At 39.2% G+C, this 23465-nt stretch overlaps 1 protein-coding gene across 9 annotated transcripts in view; it reads left to right on the top strand.

Annotated features, from left to right (window-relative positions):
* Positions 1-23465, top strand: part of SGMS2 (sphingomyelin synthase 2) — a 61704-nt gene that overhangs the window by 17903 nt on the left and 20336 nt on the right. The gene's annotated exons all lie outside the window — the stretch shown is intronic.

The raw sequence follows: 23465 nt of genomic DNA on the forward strand, positions 1-23465 counted from the left end.
TATTGGACCACTTTCTGTTGGCGAGAGACAAGCTTTCGAGCCACACAGAACTCTTCTTCAGGTCTGGGAAAGGTACTCTGAGCATACAGCTAAATACAGAGTGTTACCTCACCCACCTTATCTCTCTTCTATCCTGGGACCAGCACAGTTATAACTACACTGCATATTTTCAGGATGTCTCACGCACAGGGTGAACTGTTATCAGGAAGTGCATGACTTTTTTTTTTTTTTTTTTTAATTAACTGCCCATTGGCACACTCTGTAACGGAGGCACTTTACTCAATACAGTCTCCACCCTTTAGACACAGTGACTAAACTCTTACTCTCTCTTTACATACTGAGACACTCTTTTCAACCTTTACCCCTCTACAACTAGGGGAAAGATTTTGAATTGGAAAGAAAAGAGTAAGTGTTACATGTGACAACTTTAACATGGAAGTAAAATCCCTGCAAGCTGCGTGGAAACTTTTTAAAGACACCATAATAGAGGCTCAACTTAAATGTATACCCCAATTTAAAAAACATAGTGAGAGAGCCAAAAAAAGAGCCACTGTGGTTAAACAAAGTAAAAGAAGCAGTGAGGCAAAAAGGCATCCTTTTAAAAAGTGGAAGATAAATCCTAATGAGGAAAATAGAAAAGAGCATAAACTCTGGCAAATGAAGTGTAAAAATATCATTAGAAAGACCAAAAAAGAATTTGAAGAACAGCTAGCAAAATGCTCCAATAATAGCAAAATATTTTTAAATACACAGAAGCAGAAAGCCTGCTAAACAACCAGTGGGGCCACTGGATGACTGAGATGCTAAAGGAGCACTCGAAGACAATAAGGCCACTGTGGAGAAACTAAATGAATTCTTTGCTTCAGTCTTCACTGTTGAGGATGTGAGGGAGATTCCCAAACCTGAGCCATTCTTTTTGGGTGACAGATCTTAGGAACTGTCCCAAATTGAGGTGTCATTAGAGGAGGTTTTGGAAAAAAATGATAAACTAAACACTAATAAGTCTCCAGGACCTGATGGTATTCACCCAAGAGTTCTGAAGGAACTCAAATGTAAAATTGCAGGACTACTAACTGTCATCTGTAACCTATCATTTAAATCGGCTTCTGTACCAAATGACTGAAGGATAGCTAATGTGAAGCTAATTTTTAAAAAGAGCTCCAGACATGACCCTGGCAACTACAGGCCAGTAAGCCTCACTTCAGTACTGGGCAAATTGGTTGAAACCATCGTAAAGAACAAAATTGTCAGACACATAATTTGTTGGGAAATAGTCAACATGCTTTTTGTAAAGGGAAATCATGCCTCACCAATCTACTAGAATTCTTTGAGGGGGGTCAACAAGTATGTGCACAAAGGAGATCCAGTGGATATAGTGTATCTAGATTTTTTTCAGAAAGCCTTTGACGAGGTCCCTCACCAAAGGCTTTTAAGCAAAATAAGCAGTCATGAGATAAAAGGGAAGGTTCTCTCGTGGATTGGTAACTGGTTAAAAGAAAGGAAACAAAGGGTAGGAATAAATGGTCAGTTTTCAGAATGGAGAGAGGTAAATAGTGGTGTCCCCCAGGGATCTGTAATGGGCCCAGTACTATTTAACATTCATAAATGATCTGGAAAAAGGGGTAAACAGTGAGATGGCAACATTTGCAGATGATACAAAACTACTCAAGATAGTTAAGTCCCAGGCAGACTGCGAAGAGCTACAAAAGGATCTCACAAAACTGGGTGACTGGGCAACAAAATGGCAGATTAAATTCAATGTTGATAAATGCAAAGTAATGCACATTGGAAAACATAATCCCAACTATACATATACAATGATGGGGTCTAAATTAGCTGTTACCACTCAAGAAAGAGATCTTGGCGTCATTGTGGATAGTTCTCGGAAATCATCCACTCAATGTGCAGCAGCAGTCAAAAAAGGGAACAATGTTGGGAATCTCAAGAAAGGGATAGATAATAAGACAGAAAATATCATATTGCCTCTATATAAATCTGTGGTACGCCCACATCTTGAATACTGCATGCAGATGTGGTCGTCCCATCTCAAAAAAGATAGATTTGGAATTAGAGAAGGTTCAGAAAAGGGCAACAAAAATTATTGGGAGCATAGAACGGCTTCCATATGAGGAGAGAGTAATAAGACTGGGACTTCTCAGCTTGGAAAAGAAGCGACTAAGGGGGGATATGATAGAGGTATATAAAATCATGAGTGGTATAGAGGAAGTAAATAAGGAGGTGTTGTTTACTCCTCATAATACAAGAACAAGGGGCCACTAATAAAGTTAATAGGTAGCAGGTTTAAAACAAACACAAGTAAGGTAGTGGTGGTGGTTTTTGTTTTCATGCAACGCACTGTCAACCTCTGGAACTCTTTGCCAGAGGATGTTGTGAAGGCCAGTACTATAATGGGGTTCAAAAGGGAGCTAAATAGGTCCATCAATGGCTATTAACCAGGATGGGCAGGAATGGTGTCCCTAGCCTCTGTTTGCCAGAAGCTGGGATTGTGTGACAGGGCATGGATCACTTGATGATAACCTGTCTGTTCATTCCCTTTGGGGCACCTGCCATTGGCCACTGTCAGAGGACAGGATACTGGGCTTGACTGGACCTTTGGTCTCACCCAGTATGGCCGTTTTATGTTCTTATTAATGTTCAGTCCCTTTTACATGGAATTTCTTCTCTCCTGGATCACTGTTTGTTTTTCTTCATTTTATTTGAGGGAGAGAGTGGGCATTTGGGTAAGCGTTTGTGGTGCTTGGGTTGCCAAGAAACCTTGACAACTATTCTGTTTTTCACAGGATAATCTCTTGTTGTATAATACTGCACTGACACTGTCCAGTGCAGCAGCAGCAGTAGAAAATCTGAGTCAGAAAACATGACTATGTTGATGAAACAGCAGACCCCTATAAAAAGTGGGACCCATTGGACTAGTCATAGAGATTTTTTTTTTCCTTTTTATTTTAAAAAAAATAGTGATTTTTTTTCTCTTCTCATTATGCCAGATATTCCTCCTCAGCATTTTATGCCAGGGAGGCTTGCCAGCTAGCTGGATCCTCCTAGAGATAAACTTGCCTATGTGCAAACTTCAGCCTCCACACTCTTTTTTTTTTTTTTTTTTTTTTCAGAAAAGGGAGGGGGGGAAAAAAGCCCCTATAAAGCCATTCTCAGTACCATCCATGGAAGAAGTTTAGTCAAAATACATATATTATGTACAAACTTTCTTCAGTACCTCAAAACAAAAGCCATTTCAAATCAAGATTACTGGACTTTCTTGTGGCTGTAATTCCTTGTTTTGTTTGACTTTTTAAAATCTTTTCAGGCAGAGTAAAATTACCTCACCACCATAAGTCTATAAGGCTAGTTGGAGTAAGATCTATGCTTCTGTGAGTGGCAAGATAACTGTAATATTTCTCTGTAGTGTAGAATCCTTATTTATTTTTGCATTGATTGAAAGTCCTCTGGATTAAGAGGTTAATTGAGTGAGTCATAACTTTGCCTCTGCAGTTTTTAAATTTAACTTATTGCATTTTTCTGTTTAGATCTAACCATATTGAAATTCCTTTGACCCCAGTAAAGGATAGATTCTTTAGGATGTGGGATTAAATGCTTTTAGTAGCTTTTATATGACCAGGGAATTTGTGGCTAGATAACAAAAGTGCAAAAGTTTTGTTAATAGCAGTTTTGAGGGCATTGTTATTATCCTTTAAAGTCCTGAGTACAAAGTTACCAATATCTGGCAAGCTCTTAGACAGTGCTCTGTATGCAAAAAGATATTATAAATGAACCTATGATTTTGGCCAAATTTTGGAAGCTAACCTCTTTTTTTCATCCTCTGAAAGGATGAGGAGAGGTAACACTTACTATTGATAGTGCTGATCATCTTTGGAGAGCTGTAGAAGCATTGGCAGGGTGGTAGAGATCTGTCCCTATTTTATAGACAAGGAAACTAGGCAGAGACCGAACAGTTATTCCCTTTGCAACTATCAGAGCTCATGTAAGAACACAGGTGATCGCTACTTCCAGCCCTGTTGCCTCTTTCCCAGTGGGGTCTACAGAAGTGCAAACCCCATTGCCAAGGACTGAGTCTTTTGATATTTGATGGTGTTTAGGGGGGAAGGAGGTTCCTGTTCCCTGTTGCTCCCTTTCTTCCTGGTGTCTCCACAAGGGAGAGGCATAAAGTCCTCCTAGTTGCTTGAAGACAGGGACCTCAGAGTTCCATGGTAGGCAGGAGGAGCAGCTGCAGTATCTACCCACAACCCAATGTAAGAAGGAAGATCACAGCTGGAACATGGGCAAGTATGATGTGGCTGCCAAATAAGAGGGTCACCGAAGTTGCAAGACACTTCCCAGTGCTGCAGAGCTACTACCTAGTGATGATGCATAAGAACAAAAGAACCCAGCTAGACTGAATCCCAGATTGAGAGTATAAAACTAGATGGGAGCAGGGAAAGAAATTATCCAACTTATATAAACTGACAGCATTTGTTCTGTGAATCATTGAGGGACAAATGTAGAATTCCAACTATCTTTTTCGCAAAGTCATGTTTCACAGTGAAATAACTCTTTAGGAATGTACCCATGATAATGAGGTTCTGCATCTGTGTGCATGTCAGAACTTATTATTATTCTGAAATGCACAATAAATGCAGGGTCAAGTTCAAAGACTATATCCATTTATGGATAGTGCTGTTCTGGCCTCGTAAGAGCTCAGTCCCACTCCCACTATAATCAACAGGAATCTTTCCACTGACTTCCGTAGCTGCTGGACTGGGCCTTCGTTAAGGAAAGGAGCACTGAAAAACAATCTTCTATTCTGAAGAAAACCATTGTTACGTTCCAGGGAAACTGTGCACCATTGCAATATAATCTTAAGTCTCTTATTGAGCTTTAGTTTGGGTGCAACAGCTGAACAGGCAGGGTATCAAGGAATTTCTCTCAATTCCTAAACAGTTCTGTTAAGACATCAGTTTATTCTCATAGACATATGTTTATACAGGTGTGGGTACAAGCATCAGTACTGCAGTTCTGAAAGTTTTCAAGTGAAGTACTGATGAGCATATTCACTGTTGGATAGTATTTTATGTAATAAGTAAATCTATGAAAATATTTGAGAATTTTGCAAATAAATTTGTCCACACTTAATGTTTTGTTATGATCTTGGCTCAAGTCAAGTCTGACCATTTTATTTTCACAGACATGAGTTCTAGACTAGACATGAATGGCAGCACTGCAGATCTGAAAACTTTCAAGGGCCCTGTCCGGCAATGTGCTGAGCACTGTCCTCTTCCATTGCCTTCAGTGGGAGTGGGGGGCACGCAGTACTACTTGTGTTCTGATCCCAGCTGCATCCTAGATCATATTCATTGTAGGGAAGTATGATTTATAATGTATTGATAAGTAAACATTTAAAAATATTTGAGAAACTAACAAACAGTTTGACACATGTTTTGTATGATCGAAGATCAGAAAACATTATATAAAAGATGGTTATTGGTGCTATACCTGATCTCTCAGAGTAAAGTAGCTTAGCTATTTCTTAACTATCTCCAAACAGTACATATATTGATCTGTCTCTGGCATTCCTTTCAATACACTCCAACCACCAAATATAAAACACACACACACATTATTTAGAATTGTTTTCATAATTATGCACAAGCCCTAATAAAGCAATTTTGCTTTGAAAATAAAATTATTGGGAAATTGATTTTAAATTTAAATCTAAATTTATAGAACAGCACATATTTAACATGGAAACTAATGAAAAGATGTCCATAATAGTAGTAATTGTTTTAAAATCCTCTCCAAGGGCATTTTTATCATTGTAACAGGAATACCTGATTATCCTAGCTTACGGTAGTATAATTAAAAATTTAAAAGAAATTTGTAAATTCAGAAATTCTGTGCAGGTGTTCTAAGCTTCTGCAGTAAAGAATCTGATATACAAATTTTAGGATTATTGTATGTATTTTAAGAAATGCATGTTGGTTAAATATTTAAAAATCAGTGTAAATGTTTCAAATCTTGGAAATAACTAGCACAAAGAGAGAATGAACCTTGCATGAAAATCTTGAGATTGACAAAGAAGTTGAATAAATTGCATATGGTCTTATGCACTTACCTCTTCACACCAAACCTTTCTTAAAATAAAATAATTGATTGGTTATACAGCCCAGAGAAGACTTCTTGCCTGTAACAGTCAAGAGAGGACTGTTTGCCAAGAATGGTCAGAACATTCTGCTACCACACATTTAGAAACTGCTTGTAGTTTATTACAGCCATTTACCTTTTTGTTTTATACTTGCTTTTTTCCTCCAAATTTGTCGTCTTTGAAACACGTTAATTGCATTAGTAATTCCTATTCTTAAGACAACATCACTGGCTAAGCAACTCTGCTTCTTGAAAAGGATGGGGTTTTTAAAATTAACAGGAATGTCATTCTGTTTACTTCATTCTTTGCAACTCAATCCTAAGTGGCTCATTTAGGGAAACTAAAATCTCATCAGCCATATTGTAGAAGGCAACATACCACAGTGATATGTTCTTATAGATACGAAGCATAAGTCTGAAGGACTGGATCCCAAAATGATGCAAAGATGATATAGTTCTGCTTTTTCTTGGGCTTCTTCCAGTGTTGCTATAGATACAATGGAACCTTTCCATTTCAGTCTTCCTGCAGTGCAGTCTATTAATAAAACAAAACTAAAGTTTGGCCAGCTAGATAACTTTAGTGGGTAGAAAGAAAAGGAGTACTTGTGGCACCTTAGAGACTAACAAATTTATTAGAGCATAAGCTTTCGTGAGCTACTATGAAGTGAGCTGTAGCTCACGAAAGCTTATGCTCTAATAAATTTGTTAGTCTCTAAGGTGCCACAAGTACTCCTTTTCTTTTTGCGAATACAGACTAACACGGCTGCTACTCTGAAACCTGTCTTTAGTGGGTAGTTGTCACAGGCTGACCAGTTCCTTTTAAGAGGGAACAGTTGGGCCAGTGCACATGTGACTCAATTGGGCTTAAAAGAGGACACTGAGCCCTAGAGGGGAAAAGATTTGGTGAGTGTGAGCCTGAGAGGGGTCAGGAAGAGGCAGATGAGGCTGCCTGAGAGAGGTAGGTGAGAGATGCCTGAGACCCAGATGAGAGAGAATTAGCAAGGAAATGGTGGTGGGAGTTGCTTGGAGGAGAGCTGAGTTTGGAAGGAAAACAGTAACTGTGAGCTGCCATTGAGGAGCTTGGAAGAGAGCTGTTGGGTGAGAGCTGACTGAAGCTGGGGTCCCCTGACAAGCAGAAGGCATGGACAATGGCCCCTAGGAAAGGGAGAAGATCCAGCTTGATCAAGGGAAACTGAGCCCAGAAACAAGAGGGTTGCTGAAGAAGGGTAGAGCCTCTGCACAGGGGTATGACTCAAAGGGTGGGAGCCATGGAGGAGTGGAACGCTGCAAGATGGGGAGCTGTTGGGATGAAGACCTGAGTGAAGGGGTGTGGGAAGACTGGTCACTCTCTCAGGCTTGAGAAGGCAGATGCCTGGCTCAGGGGCCAAAGGAACCGAGACTGAAGTGCTGCTATTGACTCTTGGGTGCGTGACTTGCTGTTGATGTCCCTGGAAAGGGGAATGGGAAACACCTGCTGTATGTTTAATTGTGGAAATTGGAAAATTTTACTACAGGGTTTGGGGGGAATACTGCACTGGTGTATGTGAATGTATTATACCCACAGGTGGGCTTTGTCAAATGCTGAAAGACTAGCCCTTTCATGGGCAGAAGGAGGTGGGAAACTGAGGCAGGTGAACCTATCATGCTGCAGCTTGAAGCAGGAATGCACATCAGGTGGGGGTCGCCTTATCCCAGTAGTGCAATTTAGGTTTATATGAATGCTGATTAACAAAGATCATTTGTTATGACCTGGCTGCATCCCCCTAGTGGACAGTCCTCAGTCTGTTGTAATTGGATTCAACATGCTGTATCCCACATGCTTTCAAGCCAGCTGGTCAGGGCAGAGTCCAGACTCTGTTTCTAGCTCTGGATTTCTAAGGAACTGTCCCAGGTGTAGATTACCTGTCTGCTGCCCTCTGTTGGGATGTGGGACTTTGCATTCCAACTGCCCAAGACCCTGAAACCAATTTTGAGACTTCCCAAATCTCCCCAGTCATTTATAAACACTTGCCCAGAGTTTCATCTCACCAAGTAACAGTTTAACTCTTGGGAACTACATGGTAGGTAAGGTAAGGAATACAGACTAAACCTTTAACTTTTACCTTTTAAAGCCTATGGAAGTTACAGATATTTGAGGAAAAACTATGAAAACCATATACTCTTTCCCTGGGGCTCCCTGACCTCTTCTTGTGAGTCCTAGGTTAGGGGAATAGAACTTTCTTGAGTCCTTCTGTTGTCTGGGAATGGTCAGCCAGACAGAGAGAGAGAGCCTGGAGCAGATTCTGCTCTTAAATAAGGTTTTAGTTACCTCTCTCATGTGACCACCTGATCAGCTTCAGAACCCCAATCAGGTGGCTAACTGGCAAGTGCTGGCCCCCCTTATCCCAACTCCAAACTGGGAAAACCAGTTTCCTTTGGTCTGGCCACTTTCTGTAGCAAAACCATTGATCTAGGGGTGGATATCTTTGTTTGGAAGACAATCAAAGTTGATTACTCTTGTGTAGCCGTTCAGAGCATTGTCGGGCATTACAGTAAACTGTTGTTGGTCTGTCCTTGACCGGTAAGTAATTATAATGTAGGTCACATTCTAAAAAATGGTGCAACTAACAATTAAAAGTTAGTTTGATACAGACATTGTACCGATCCTTCACACAACTGGAAAAATATTTGTATTGTTCTAAGAAGCAAGCTGAAATTCTGAAAACAAGCAATTCTGAAAGAATGCGATAGTTTATATTCTGTAATGGATTGTCAGCTGTCAATTAATCTTCAGCAGTACTAAATATACAGAGTAACTGCTTACTGATTCACTGTTCCATTTACCTGTCTCTTAGAAGGTGTAAGCATCCCTGCGGTATAAGTCTAAAGCTGTCATTGTCATTAGTTGAGTTTGCCCTATGGTGAGTATCGGGGAGCACAAAGTGCATTTCTCATGGTTTCCATTAATAGCCTATAGATTTTAAAAAATATAAAGACTTTGTCTAAATCTTGTGATGTTATAGCTGAAATAGTCCAGTGTAATATTAATAGAGATGAGATATTTATAATCTTTTCCTCTACTTTACACATCTGAGATAACTAGTTAAAAAGCAATATTGCCATACTTGCATAAATACAGGGTTTGGGGGGATTTCTTAGGCCATCAAAACTGCCTCCAAAATCTCAGGATTCTTGTTTGGGCTACAGATACTGGGCAGCAGACTCTGTGACAATGATAATGGCATGAAATAGGGCAAAGAAGAGAATTAAAAGAGATTTCAAACAAGATAATTGGGGTTCTTGAGCCCTTACCATTATCAGTCTACCTAAAGTGGCTGTTGCTTTAAATTAAACCTTGACCACAAAGCATGCTTTGCTTCAAATGATCTTGCTATACATGAAGCAAGAGAAATGGAAGATCAATATACTTTAACTTCCCCAGTAAAGTTTCAAGAAACCAGCACTTCTCCCATAAACTTTGAGTAACTTTTGTTTTAAATATGCAGTTAGTAAATGTGCCTGACTGTCCCATAAGTTTGGTTTGAGTTAGGGTTATCCTTTATTTTGATGGTGATCTTCTATGTCCTGGAAGCTACACTTCGAAATCATCAAGTGTCCTGAAAAATCAAATATCATTGGGGCCAAAGCATCGTCATCACATCATTGATGACCTTTTTTTTTTTTTTTAAACTAAATTGTAATGTGGAGGTGAGGGAAGAAAGGAAAAACTGCTGTCTGGACCTTCTAGTATATGATGGACATTCACTTATGTAATTTTTCATAACTAAAACTTCTCCGCTTCTCTGGGACCATTCTGGGTATAGAAGAGAGCTCTTCGCGCGCGGCCCCCCCCCTCCCCAAATCTTGTGGATGTAATTTGATGCGAATAGAGGTCTTTATAATATCCTCTCAGGTGAATATGTAGGTAGATTCTAAGTAAAAATATTTTTGGGAATCAAGGGCAGGCTAAAGCTGGTAATTTTCCTTATATTGCTTCATATGAAGACCTAGAAAATGGAGTTCTTGGATAGCTCCACTAGATGTGTTCATCAGGTCAGATATCGTCCTCTAATCCTTGTTGAATGCTTGTAGTATCATAAGGGATAGATATATTTGAGAGAGAATTTTGATTGGGGGGGGTGGGGTCTCTGGGTTAGTCATTGACCAGTTTGTTTGGTTTTATATAGGACAATGCCCAAAGCTAATAAGTATGGGGATTTATTATGTAAGTAGTCTATTGAACTCTCAAACTACATATTGGAGCCCATAGTTGACTGTGTCTTTAAGAACAAATATTTTATAGATGACCTTGATAGGCAATGTGAGGAGGAGATATAGGTGCTGTTTTCAAGTACAGTTTTTCTCTCTTTATCTACTGGTTAACCAGGTTAATTATAAATGTCTTGGACTGTTCCAGAAGAACTAGTTTAAATAGTCATTTTACTGGTAGTAAAATTATAATTTTCTAGGAATGCATTCAGGTCTTCATATGTAGGGTATATTTAAATTAAAAAAAATACAAGGACCTAAATTCCACCCTCAATCATACCTGTGCAAAGCCATTGACTTCAGTGGGATTGCAGTAGTGCATGGCTCTGTGATGGGGAACCTTCAGTTCCCTTTCTCTTTGCCTTGCACAGACTGCTCAGAGACCTTCTTTTGTGTAGATTCCACCATGCAGTTTATTTACAGTGTTACACTCTACCACCTTCTACATACAAGTGCAGTCACAGTATTTGATGTCTTTTAGTTTTACTATCTCTTCTCCGAAGGGTGGGGAGAAAATGTGTCTCCTCTCAGAGAATGCCCTTTTGTCAGGCCCAACTAGCCTCTCTCTCTCTCTCCTGCTTTTCTCCCCTTGCACTTCCTTCCTGTGCTCTTTTCCAGTCTCCTAGTTAAGGGACTAATCAGCCCATTAGCTATCTGTCCCCAATCTACTCTGGTAATCAGAAACTCCTCTTCTTAATTAGGAGTTGGATTTAGCTTGGGGGAGAAGGGGAGAGATGAGTGTTCCCTTCTAAGATACTTTTATAGTTCAATGAAATCTGTTGTCTAAATTCAGTCCTGCTTGGCCACCTTTGAAGTCAGTGGGTGTTCTCTGTATGGACAACTTAAAAGGTTAGGACCTTTGCTCTTCAGAGTATTATCAAAAGGACATGCAAGACTTTCAGAAGAATGGTAAGGGGATTTGAGAAGGCTACACTTGGGGTCCTCCACCCAGAGTGTATTATAGTTGTCTGGCTAGCTTGAAAGGACCATGTACAATCTCCTCCAAAACAATACCAGAGGACATAAAAAAACTTCAGTTGAGGGTGAATTTCAGTCACCATATGTCTGGTAATCTGAGGTGGTACTGCTATGTGTAACAAGGCAGGATGTGGAATACATTCTTAAAATGTCACTAACTGGGAAAGAGACCGTTAAATCCTGGGAAAAAATAGATTTTTAGGTTCAATATTAGATAACACAGCGATCTTTATGTGCATTCTTCCTTAGTATGAGTGTTTCAGTTAATACAAACGAAATTAAGTATAGAGCTACTCATGTAGCTTCCTGATAAAAATACCCATTATGTATCCATGTTAAAGTGAACTGACTGCTTAGAGGTTTTTTCAGATTGCTACATTTTGCTTGGATCTCAGTCACAGGAGCATCTTTAGATAGAACTTTTAAAAGTTTACTTACATATCTTGTCCACATAGGTTTGTAACCCTTCAGGCCATCAGAGTTGTAAGCAACAAGGGCCGGGTTCAGTATCTAGGGGTTCCATTCCAATAACAATGCAAAAGCGGCTCGAGCCCCCACCCAGTGACCTGGGACAAATATATACCACCCCCGCTGTACGCCTCCAAAGAGGCAATACTTCCACTCTCGCAAGCACAGAGTCTGTTTCTCTCTGTTATTAAAAGGCTTTTTGCTACAATCGGTGTGGTATTATGTTGGGGAAACAGGATTCATAACACAGCCCATGAGCAAAAAACCCACCTCAAGCAAATTGTGGTGTGTCCTTTCCCTTTGATTCTTGAGTCCAGCAACCCAAAATCACCAAGTCCCAAAAGTCCAACAATCCAAAAGTCTCTGTACCTGGTCAGGGTAGCCCCAGAGTTTGAAAGTTTATCTGCAGAGTTTTACCTCCAACCTGGGTAGAGATTGGAGGGTGGGGGTTTAAGGGGCACCTTACATGGTCCAAAGCTCATTGCCCCAACCTCTCCATGGGGCTCTGCTCTGCCAGCCATCCCGCAAACTGCTCTGCAATATATCTTCAGGCTCCCCTACTACTTAACACAACACGCAGTGATTTCAGCTCTTAGTAAGTTTAACTCTTTTGTGATTTCAGCTTGTAGTAGGGGAGCCTCAGTGCTAGTGCACCATTAGCCCAAAATGAATTCAGCTCAGCAGCCTGTAAATAGACTCCTAATAGAATAAAAATTAGCTCTGATATTCCACAGTGGAGAGAAGAGGAAGTGCAATTAACATGTAAGATCCTCACCAGGGGGCCTATACCACCAAGTATTAATACCTGTCCCCAGCCTCTCTTTATTCACTGGGTTTTGGAACCCATGACCCTTGCCTAGCAAGTGCTGCTTAGTTGATGGCGAGTCCCTCCATCATAGCAAAAGGCCAAGTACAGTTCCACTCTCCTTGATTCACATAATCAGGGTAATAACAGTTTATTCCTGCCCCAATAACTAACAGAAACTGGGGCTCCTACAGTAGCCAAAGTGACCATCTAGGCAGGGTGGGTGTACCTATGCAAATGAGATCAACCCCTGAAGTTCTTTTCCACAACCCACCATGACTAGCCACCAGATATTGGGGTAGAGCTCATCCTGACTCTGCTTACATGTTAATACAATGCGTGCCTAAATACGTACAATATAAAACAAAATGGGAAAGGACCCAGACCTGAAGAAGAGCTCTGTATAGCTCAAAAGCTTGAATAAAAGAGGATTTATAAATAGTTTTTGCATAGGGCCTTTTCAAAGAAAGGGAAGCCCAGCAAAAACTGGAAACGCCCTTCTCTTTTTGCTTCCTCTTTCTTTGTCAACTCCAGAATATAGAAGCAAAATCACACAAGGAAATGACCAAAATTATTAAGATAAATAGGATTCTTTACGCACTCAATCGAGACAAGACAGGCTTCTTCCCTAGGAATATTTTGAAACTATTAAGGGCAGTAGCTGCTCTTGACTCTTTCTCTTACTGATAAATCACTCAAGAGTTAGAAGTAGGAAGAAAGGAAAGGCAGAGAAATCATGCAAAAATATTTTCCCCCGGGCTCTATGCTATATCTTTATGCTTAAGAAATTATGTAACTGAGTCAGAATGGGACTCCCTAGTAAAACTAAAATGCCTTCAGCAGCTCCAACTTGTTTTGCAAGAGCTATTCTGACATGGAGAGGTGACCTCATCAGTATCCCTGCCATGTAAAATCAAGAAAACACAAGCCTAGGGGCAAATTTAGAGATCTCTGGGCTTCTTTATTTTTGACACATTCCCCGGATACACTACATTCCTGACTGGTCAATAACTTCTCTCGCAAGCACATGTGGGTCTGGAAGTGGAAAGCAGCTATTGGATGCTTCAAAATTATTGGGAGATAAACTTTTTGAGGATCTATTAGACAAGGCTAAGAAACTAAAAGATTTCTCCTACACACTTGGTAATACCGGGAATAGTATAATATTACAAAATTAAGTAATCTTTTTGAACGTATTCATTCCTCAAGGAAATACGAAAAGAGGAGAAAGTCAATGAAACAGGATGAGGGTGATTCAAGGGAGAAATATGTTAAGTGACAAGGTGATCCTTGGTATGCAGTATTTTGTGAAAACTGTATACCAAGGAAGTCCTGAGCAAATGGTTCATTTGGGTGAAGGATATTGCATGCCTGAGGAATTATTTTTTTTAACTGTGTATATTTTGATCAAACTTTCAATTTTTCCTTCCACAGTTGTACACATCTCCTAAAAATCCTACAGTGAAAATCTGTGGACTTTCTTATCATGAAGAATAGAAAATTTTTTTTTTAACCTAAAATTGTTTTTCTTCAAATCAGCAGGTCCACAAATCTGATCCACCCAAGATCAATTTGGGACTCATGGAGAGTTGTCACTCTGCAGTAGCACAATTTCTCATTACATTATCTGACAAACTATAGTCTCCCATTACCTAAGCTAGTGTCCTCACCACTGAACCATCTTTCCTCTTCTTGTATGATTGCCATATTTGGGGTCGGGAAGGAATTTTCCTCCAGGGCAGATTGGAAGAAGCCCTGGAGTTTTTTCACCTTCCTCTGTAGCTGGGGGCACGGGTCACTTGCTGGAGGATTCTCTGCTCTTGAAGTCTTTAATCCATGATTTGAGGACTTAGCTCAGGATAGCTCAGACATGGATGAGAGGTTTTTCGCAGGAGTGGGTGGGTGAGATTCTGTGGCCTGCGTTGTGCAGGAGGTCAGACTAGATGATCATAATGGTCCCTTCTGACCTTAATATCTATGAATCTGTGGAAAGCTATTCAAAGGGAAAGATTTGGCCTCTTACTGACTGAGGGGCCCAGAATTACTTTCAGAGTTGCAAGTAGACTAAAGATCTACTGGCGGATCTGTGGATCTGCTTATATAAAGAGCAAGGAGAACATTCAGGTAAGTGGAAGCACATTTATCCTAGAATAAACATTATGGGCTCAAGACAGCTAATTTTCCTGAGGCTAAAATGACAAAAAGATATTATCCTTATTGTTAAATTTGGTAATATTTTTCTTGAGTAGGACAGTAAACCTTTCAAGCAGTTATATTTTTTAATCTTGCTAATATATCAAAGTCTGAATATATAATTTCCGACAGTGTTAGAGTACAGTCTTGCTTTACTTCTGGAGCCTTAGCAGCCATGTCCTGAAGGGCTTTTGTAGAGAACAGAGTTAATCTTTTATTATCCGTGTACAATTTGAGTACAGCACAAACAGAGCTTAGGTGGCTGATTGTATAGGTGAATGTGCATTTTATATATATATATAATACCCACTTATGCCCAAATCCTGTTAATACTTGCACACATGCTTAACTTTTATGTGTATGAGAAGTCTTGTTCAAGTCAATAGAAATACTCCTATGAATAAAGTTATGCACATGCTTAAATGTTTGTAGGATCAGGGCCCTACAGATTTAGAAGATCAGAATAAACTGATAAGTCTTCAAATATGTTATGAGCTGTTATAAAAAGGATGGTGATCAATTGTTTTCCATGGCCACAGAAGGTAGGACAAGAAGTAATGGGCTGCATCAAGGGAGATTTCGGTTAGATATTAGGAAAGGCTTTCTAACTATAAGAGTAGTTAAGCGCTGGAATAGGGCTCCCAGGGAGGTTGTGGAATCCCCGTCATTGGTGGCTTTTAAGCACAGGCTGGATGGATGATAAAACACCTGCCAGGGACGATCTAGATTTATTTGGTCCTGCCCTAGTGAAGAGGGCTGGGGCTAGATGACTTCTTGAGGTTCCTTACAGCCCAGCAGTTCTGTGATTCCAAAATATTTTATATGAGATGGTAATATAATGGCAGTTTCTGAGCTGTATTCCACTGATCCATTTGACTCTTCTGGAGTAATTTCCAGGCACCATTCTTTATTTCAGTATGTGATTGAATGTAACAGTTTGTAAACAAATAATCTTGTAACCTAAAATACAAAATATGAAAAATTTGGGGAATATATATATATGTGCTGCTGCTGGCTGCCTTTTGGCTTTATATTTAAAAATAAATTAAAACCAATACACTTAGGTGCCACGTATTTCCAGACAAAAAAATTATTAGTTAGTTGCTACAGTAATGTGCACCTTGCAAAAATACCAGAAACATTCCTGTTAATAGGACCTATGGAATAAAAAGTATGGAAATGATCAATTAAGGAAACCAGGATAAATATTGCAATACCCTTACAGTTCATAGTTTTTCTTAAAATTGTAGATATGAAAATTCTAACTACGTGAGTCGCTTCATTGAAGTGGACTGGAGAGAAAAATATGCTGCTAAAAATACTGCTTATTTATTGCTTGAAAACAATCCTGTGTACAAGGTTATATAGAAGATTATTTACAAAGGAAGGTCTTGATCCTGCAATCTATTCTTCGTGAGCAGATCCCTATGCCCCCCACACAATGCAAGTTCAAGGCCTAAATCTTTAGCTTGATAACAAGAAAATGCTAGAAACTTCAAAAATTTCAGAACAGTCATTTCTTCAACTGAAAAAATGTTTTTTTTTTTTTTTTCAATTTCCTTCACATTTTGAGGAAAATTTGTTACTTTTGACAGCTAATCTTCAACTTTTGGAAACAGATTTTTCTCATTGTTACAAAATGGAGTTAGAGGTGGAAAAATCAATTTTCTCCATCTATGCATGATATCAGTCTACTTTCTGTGCAGCAATAGCTCTTCTATTTTGCGATATACATTATCATGGTAGGAGCAATTGCCTTTATGTAATAAAAACATTTTGCTTTTTTGATATAATCAGTGTCTCAGAGATAAAGTTAAAACAGATGGAAGTGGAACCTTTACTGACATGATACACATGTAAAACATGTGCCTAAACAACCTGGCAATGCCCTTTTTAATATGCCATCTTGAACTATACTGTCAGCTACTTAAATAATATCTGTGCATCTTTTTTTACTCTACATGCCTTTTAGAAGGTTATAGAATAATCCCATTCACTGACAATTGTCCTTCTTCTATTTGTCTTTTCCTTTGTTTGTAATGCTGCAGCAGCTCACTCTGTTGTTTATGCTGGTCTTTATTAATATACATATACAATATCACCATAAAAACAGAGTGCTTCTGCTACATTTTGTATACATTTAAAAAAAAGGGCTCTGTCATCCTTAGTGACGTCCATCAGGTACAGCTCTGGGAGCAGTACTTGTTGGATAGAGAATCCATACAAGGGGAACAAGAGAGGATTGTTTCAAAAAAGTTCTATTTATAGATAAACAAATCCAAAAAGGAGTGGGAGAAACACTGTGGTTCAGTGGCTCGAGTATCGTCCTGGGTTCTAATATGGCTCTGCCGTTAACCTGCTGTATCACCTTGAGTAAGTCGCTTCACCTGTCTGTGTGGAATTTTCAAAAGTGCTCAGCTTTGGTCTAATTCTGCTTCAAATGAATTTTCTAAAGCACTGTGCCTCCATTTTCCCCATTGGTAAAATGGGGATAATGGTTCTTTCCTTTTTTTTTTTTTTAAACACTTTTGAGATGTATGGAAAGGCTCTTTTGTGATCTCAATAGCTGTTATAATGTATTTGGGAAAGACAGACTTTGATTTGATATTTACAGATATTTCCCATCACACTGTAAACCACTGTAAGACTGATGCACGATTCTTTGCTGATGTATATCCCGTGGTTTCAGTGGAATTATACAGCATTTGTGGCAGGGAGAATGGGCCACGTAGATTGTTTGTACCCTAATTTGAGTCTCCTTTAAAAGGAAAATTATGGATTTTATTGAAGGACAAAATTATGCATCTTTTCACTACAGTTACAGAGGAGCAATCATTTGTAGGCATGAGCCATTCAGATGGCTAGTCTTTCATTTAGGAAAGCAGTATTTTACCCAAGAGTGCCTTTTTTTTTTTTTTTTTGTTCCGAATTTCTTTCACTAGCTGCTTTTCAAAAAGAGGTGAATCTCTTCAACAGCCTCGGAGGCTGGGTGTAATAAATTTCACAGTGCTATAGTTTTATGTTGTTGGGAGGGGTCTGTTGCTTCTGCTGTTGTACAAATCTTCTGCTCATAATCTCTGCTTCCCACAGTAAGAAACACTATTGCCTTTTTTTAAAGGGAAGGAGGATTTTGAACTGTTAGAAATATGGTATATTGTTTAATCTATGTACTTTGTACACAGTTAAATGGAAAGGAAGGAGTGTGAAAGGGGATACTATGGGCAGAACGTGGGACTAGTTGCTTTGGAGGACTCTGCATCTTCCTCTTCATAAGCAGATTTTCCTCAGATGTACTGGGTTTCCTTCAATCAAGATTGCTACCTGCTCTTAATTGATTACCCAGTCTTAACTGTGTTTATATGCACTGTAAAAACAACCATGTCAGGGGACTTGGTTAAAACATAGTTGTCCCCTGTCATGGTAAAAACATCGTTCCATCAGGCAACGTAGCTATGGTTCTTAATTGTATCCTTCAAGCATACTAACTACAGCCTTGGTCTGTCCCACATCACACAGACATAAAAATCACAAATTGAATTTGGGTAAGAAAATCCCTTTGCATCTCTCATAGCATTGTGACACAATGCTGCTGGATCACCACTAACCTTATGACATCACCTTTTTAGGATAAATGTCCAGGGTGGTGAATCTACTTCAGAGTCTCCTCCCTTTTCTGATCTAGGTGCTTTGCTATTTTTTTGAGACTAATTAGAACACTTTCCAGAAGTTTATTCACTATTAAATCTCTTGGTAACCGTGCGACTAAGTATTTGAACTCTGAAACTTGGCAGTTTTGGGTCATAGAAATTTGTACAGACCTTTTTTTGTTTCTGTTTTCTGTTCATGTGGATTTATATTCCCTGATTTTCACTCTGTCTTTTGTGGTACTAATTATTGAACCTAAAAACAGAAATCAAAACTCAAACAGAACCACCAACTTTTACCTAGTTTGGGGTAAATATCGTGAGATGGCCTAGCTTTTCATAGTTTCAATTCAAAATGGTAACTGGTCAGATTCGCTGAACACCTTACAGTGTTGGCCTGAGTTTCAAGTTGGTAAGATGACCCCAAAAGCAGTTTATTTTTGCCAGGTGTTCATTATTATATTAAATGTTTCACAAAGTTCCATTTGGTACACAAAATAGAAGCCAGCCTTTCTGTGCATGAAAGACACAGCAGCCAACTGCGCATAAGTAGAAATCTGTGGTTGCTTTTTTCCTGAGTTTGGGTGTAATTTGTGCATAGGTCCTAGGCAGCTTGTAGAAAAGTGCCACAAGGTCAGGGAGGTGCAACAAGTTCTGGTTTTCAGCCCAGGCCTTGAGGGCAGCCAGCTTTGTTGGCTTGAAGTATAGAGCACTTGCCAATTCATAAGAAATTGGCAAAACTCGGAAGGAAACCAGTCTAACTCACTGGCTTCCTTTCACGTTTCCTATATCCATGTCTATTAAGCCTTTCTCTATAGATTGCGAGACTATCTCCAAATGTATCAAGTTTTTTGTATACCCTAACATGTTGGGGATTAGTTTCAAACCCACTAATCTTTATTATAAAAAATCAGAAAGAGAAAGGGCAGGAACTCTTCCAAATGAGATGTTATCCACTGTTTAGTTGCATGACAAATATATATCACTTAATCTGGTTCTTATCTGTCAATATCTAGATTAACAAATCAGAACCAAAATAATGCAATACATACTGGAAAAATCTTTGTCCAAAATATTTAAGATATAGTAAAATATTTTACTTAATAAATATTGACCTGCAAATTTAGGGGCCTAGAATCTGATCCAAAGCTTATTAAAGTGAATGGATGTCTTTGTGTTGATTTCAGTGGACTTCAGCTTAGATCCTTAGTGATTGACAATGACCATTCATTTAAAATGAGGTACTCGTGGCAGTAGTAAGAGTACCTGGTAATAAGTGTTTGTAGGATTAGGCCCTTAATTAGATTTTTAAATACTCTGTCCTTGTATAGATGTAAATTCACTGTTACACTGTACTTCATTAAATTTGTCAATGCAGATATCATTAAAGAAAAATTAAAAGGCAACTTACTAACTTATAATATTTAGGTGCTACTTATTTTCTTGCCAGCTTTCAAAGGAAGCATTGGTAGAAATTTTAGAATTCCTTTAGTTTTATGGTATTTTACAATTTATATTTCTTAATTTCATAGGAAATGTTTACATATGATTTTCTGCTGTAATTTGTACACAATTATATTTATACTTTTCTGTTCATAATAATCATTGCTAACTAAACATTTTGAGAGTGTGTGCATGAAGGAGGTGGCTAAAGTGTAGTTTTTAAGTATCTTGGAACAAATTTTTCTAAGGAAGAGTCTGTATTTAAACAGAAGGCTTTTGCTTCATTTTAAGAAATTCAGCTATGTAAATTGTTCCATTTTGTGTGCACATATTAGGTAAATATGAAAATCAAGTGGGGGGGGAAAAAATTCAATGAGACTATAAACTTAGTCTCTCTTTAATAGTTCTACAAGATATTTTAAATAAGTTGTTGATGTAATGTAGTTGTCATTGGATTTGTGTCCATGTCATTATGATTGTTGTTTTGGTGATGCCCTTAAAGGAGAGGGACAGTCTAGTGATTAGAATGCTAGCCTGGGCTGATTCAGGTGCAAAACCTTCCTTTGCCACACACCGTATGAGCTTCTACAGATCAGTATCTCTGTACTTCGGTTCCCTATCTGTAGAATGGGAATAATAGCACTTCCCTTCCTCACAGGAGTATTGTCAGGATCAACACATTAAAAATTGTGAGGTACTCGGACGCAACAATAAGGGCGGGGGGTCGTATAAATAGCTAAGATAAATAAGTGCATCATAAAACCAGTTAGCAGTCCCGGTAGGTCTTGACTGGTTTCTGCAGAACAAAGATGAGTTAAAAGAAAAGTAGTACTTGTGGCACCTTTGAGACTAACAAATTTATTAGAGCATAAGCTTTCGTGAGCTACATCCATGATGCATCCGATGAAGTGAGCTGTAGCTCACGAAAGCTTATGCTCTAATAAATTTGTTAGTCTCTAAGGTGCCACAAGTACTGCTTTTCTTTTTGTGAATACAGACTAACACAGCTGCTACTCTGAAACAGATGAGTTAGTGGGGCATAGGGTGACCAGATAGCAAGTGGGAAAAATTAGGACACTACTTTTTTGGGGGGGGTGGGGTATAATTGAATATATAAAACAATGCCCCTAAAAGTCTGGTAACTCTAGTGGGCCTACGTATAGGAAGCTTGCCTTGCTGCTCTTTGTTCAGTATCTGTTCTGTGAATAAGCATGGTTGGTTGCATGGTATCTTTCCTAACACCAAATTCACTTTAAAAGATGTGTTCTACTTTTGGGAGTTGGAATGGAGAGAAACATTTAGTTTTCATAGGTTTATAGGTTCACAGATGTAGAAATGTATTGGGTAGAGTTGGACAGGAAATTATTTTCCCATCTATGAAAATTTTTAAGATTTGAAAATTTTCATGTTCTGCTCTGGGATGAACCTGAGGCCTTTTGGCACTTTTTTGAGGGGGGAACAAAAAACCAGAGAATAACCAATAAACTAGGGGGTAGGGCACTCGCTTTGAATGTGTGGACCCAGGTTCTAGTCCCTGTTCTGCCTGATTCAGACTTGAACCTGCATTTCCCACGTCGCAGGTGAGTACCTTACTCACTGAGCTAGTAGCTCTTCTAGAGTGGGTCTTGTTCTGTGGCCATCACCAGAAATTCCATCCTGGACCTGAGAAATCTTTCCTGAAAAAAGTTTCATTTTGACACACCATAATTTTTTGAGAACGTCATTTTGTTGAAAAATTCCTCACCAGCTTATAAGACCATGTAACAGGGTTGTCCTCCAACTGATCACTGCCTCGTGGCTAGAGGTCATGCTGTAGCCCCTGCCTCAGTTTCCCCTCTTAGCTGTTCAGTAACTCCACATCACCATCCGAAAGGTAATTAAAACTCTTTCCCCTTCTGGGGTCCAGTTTATTTAATCTTTACACACACTGGCCCTCCAGGCCCCATTCCCAGTTTAGTGTCTCCCTCTTCCCTAGGTAGGGAGTCCACAGCCTTCCTACCTAGAGCAGGGTCTTGGTTCACCAGCTCTCAGTTCTTTACATGACTGGCTGGACCTCAGCCTTCAGGCTCTGACTTCCAAATTCTCCTGGCTTGGCTTAGGTTATTCACAGTCCTCCTAGCTAGGACATGAATCTCCCTGGTCTCAAGGTCTTTCCTGCAGAAGCCTTTCCATGCTCTCTCTGCAGTCTCTGCCACTTTAATAATCTGGATTGACTAACTCCAGGCCCTCCCGCAGTCATTGGAACAAGCCACCCTGTTACAGACAATCTAATGCATTTTCCTGAGTACAGTATTGTGTCCTATCAATAATTCAGTCGTACCATTTAGGCATAGCTCATAGTAAGGGATTCCTCCCTTAGCTCTTTGGTGCATGGTAGGAGGACACCTGTTGCTGTAGCCTTTTATAGAGTGCATCACATTCCAACCTACTCTACCTCTATATTGTTCTAGCTCTGCAATCTGCAGGCTTACTCAGCAGCTTGGTGGATGGAGCAAGTCCATGCCTCTGCCTTCGTAGGGACACTGTGCACCTCTGGGTAGTATGTAGTCTCACTGCTTCCTTGAGTTGTCTGGCTTTTACAGAGACCCCACTAAGGGGCAATAATGCTTTGAGTGTAGCACTCACACTAACATACATTTTGTAATTTAAGTGTAACTCTTTTGATGCAAGAACTTAGTGGAATGCCAGCCAAGGCTATATCTTCCAGTGCCCTATCTCTTTTAACGTTTGGAACTGTGCCAATGAGGGGGGGAAAGTCTGGGGAGCAAGATGTGGACAAAAGAGTTGGGTGTTCCTGGAAAGCTCTCATGCAAGCTGTGATGTGTTGGATTCTGACAAGTTTTAATAAAATTCTTTAGTTTAAAATAACACTCTGGTCTGGTGGTGTAACAGCTACATACTTCTCTTCTCCTTGTATCTGCATGGGGGGTGGGGGAGAGGTACAATCTGACCTATAGTTTTTAATAGAGAATAATTAATATATATTAAATATAACCTGTTTCTGGATTCATCTGCTGTAAGTGGCAGCTAATAGCAAACATCCAGGTTGTCATACAATGTCTGTTTTCTGTTGCATTTTGTTTAGATACTGGTTCTTTCTTGGATTTATTCTTGGAGTAGCAGTATTAACATCAGTTTGTTAAACAATTTGCTTTCCATTGCTAATCTGTGGATACTTGCCATAGGAAATTTAACACTGTGTGTTATATCTAAACTACTGATAACAAAGGTGTCCTGTGAGTCAGACTAGTATGTAAGAATGGCATAAATGAATCTACTATATGATGACACGTTTGACATTTCTACTGGAACTTAGAATTTCTCACATAATACTGGGAGTGTACAAAACGTGGAACAATAAAATCTTTCTTGAAAACTAGCTTTTGATTTTTAAAACATACTGATTTCAAAAGCAACATATCAAATCAGATTATTAATACTGAAATATACAATGGCATTAGTATATGCCATTAGTATATGCTTAAAACTATAAAGGCTTGATCCTGCTCTCACTGATTTCAATGCTAAGACTC

The sequence above is a fragment of the Dermochelys coriacea genome, chromosome 4 (assembly GCF_009764565.3).
Source record: "Dermochelys coriacea isolate rDerCor1 chromosome 4, rDerCor1.pri.v4, whole genome shotgun sequence".
Classification (NCBI taxonomy): domain Eukaryota; kingdom Metazoa; phylum Chordata; order Testudines; family Dermochelyidae; genus Dermochelys; species Dermochelys coriacea.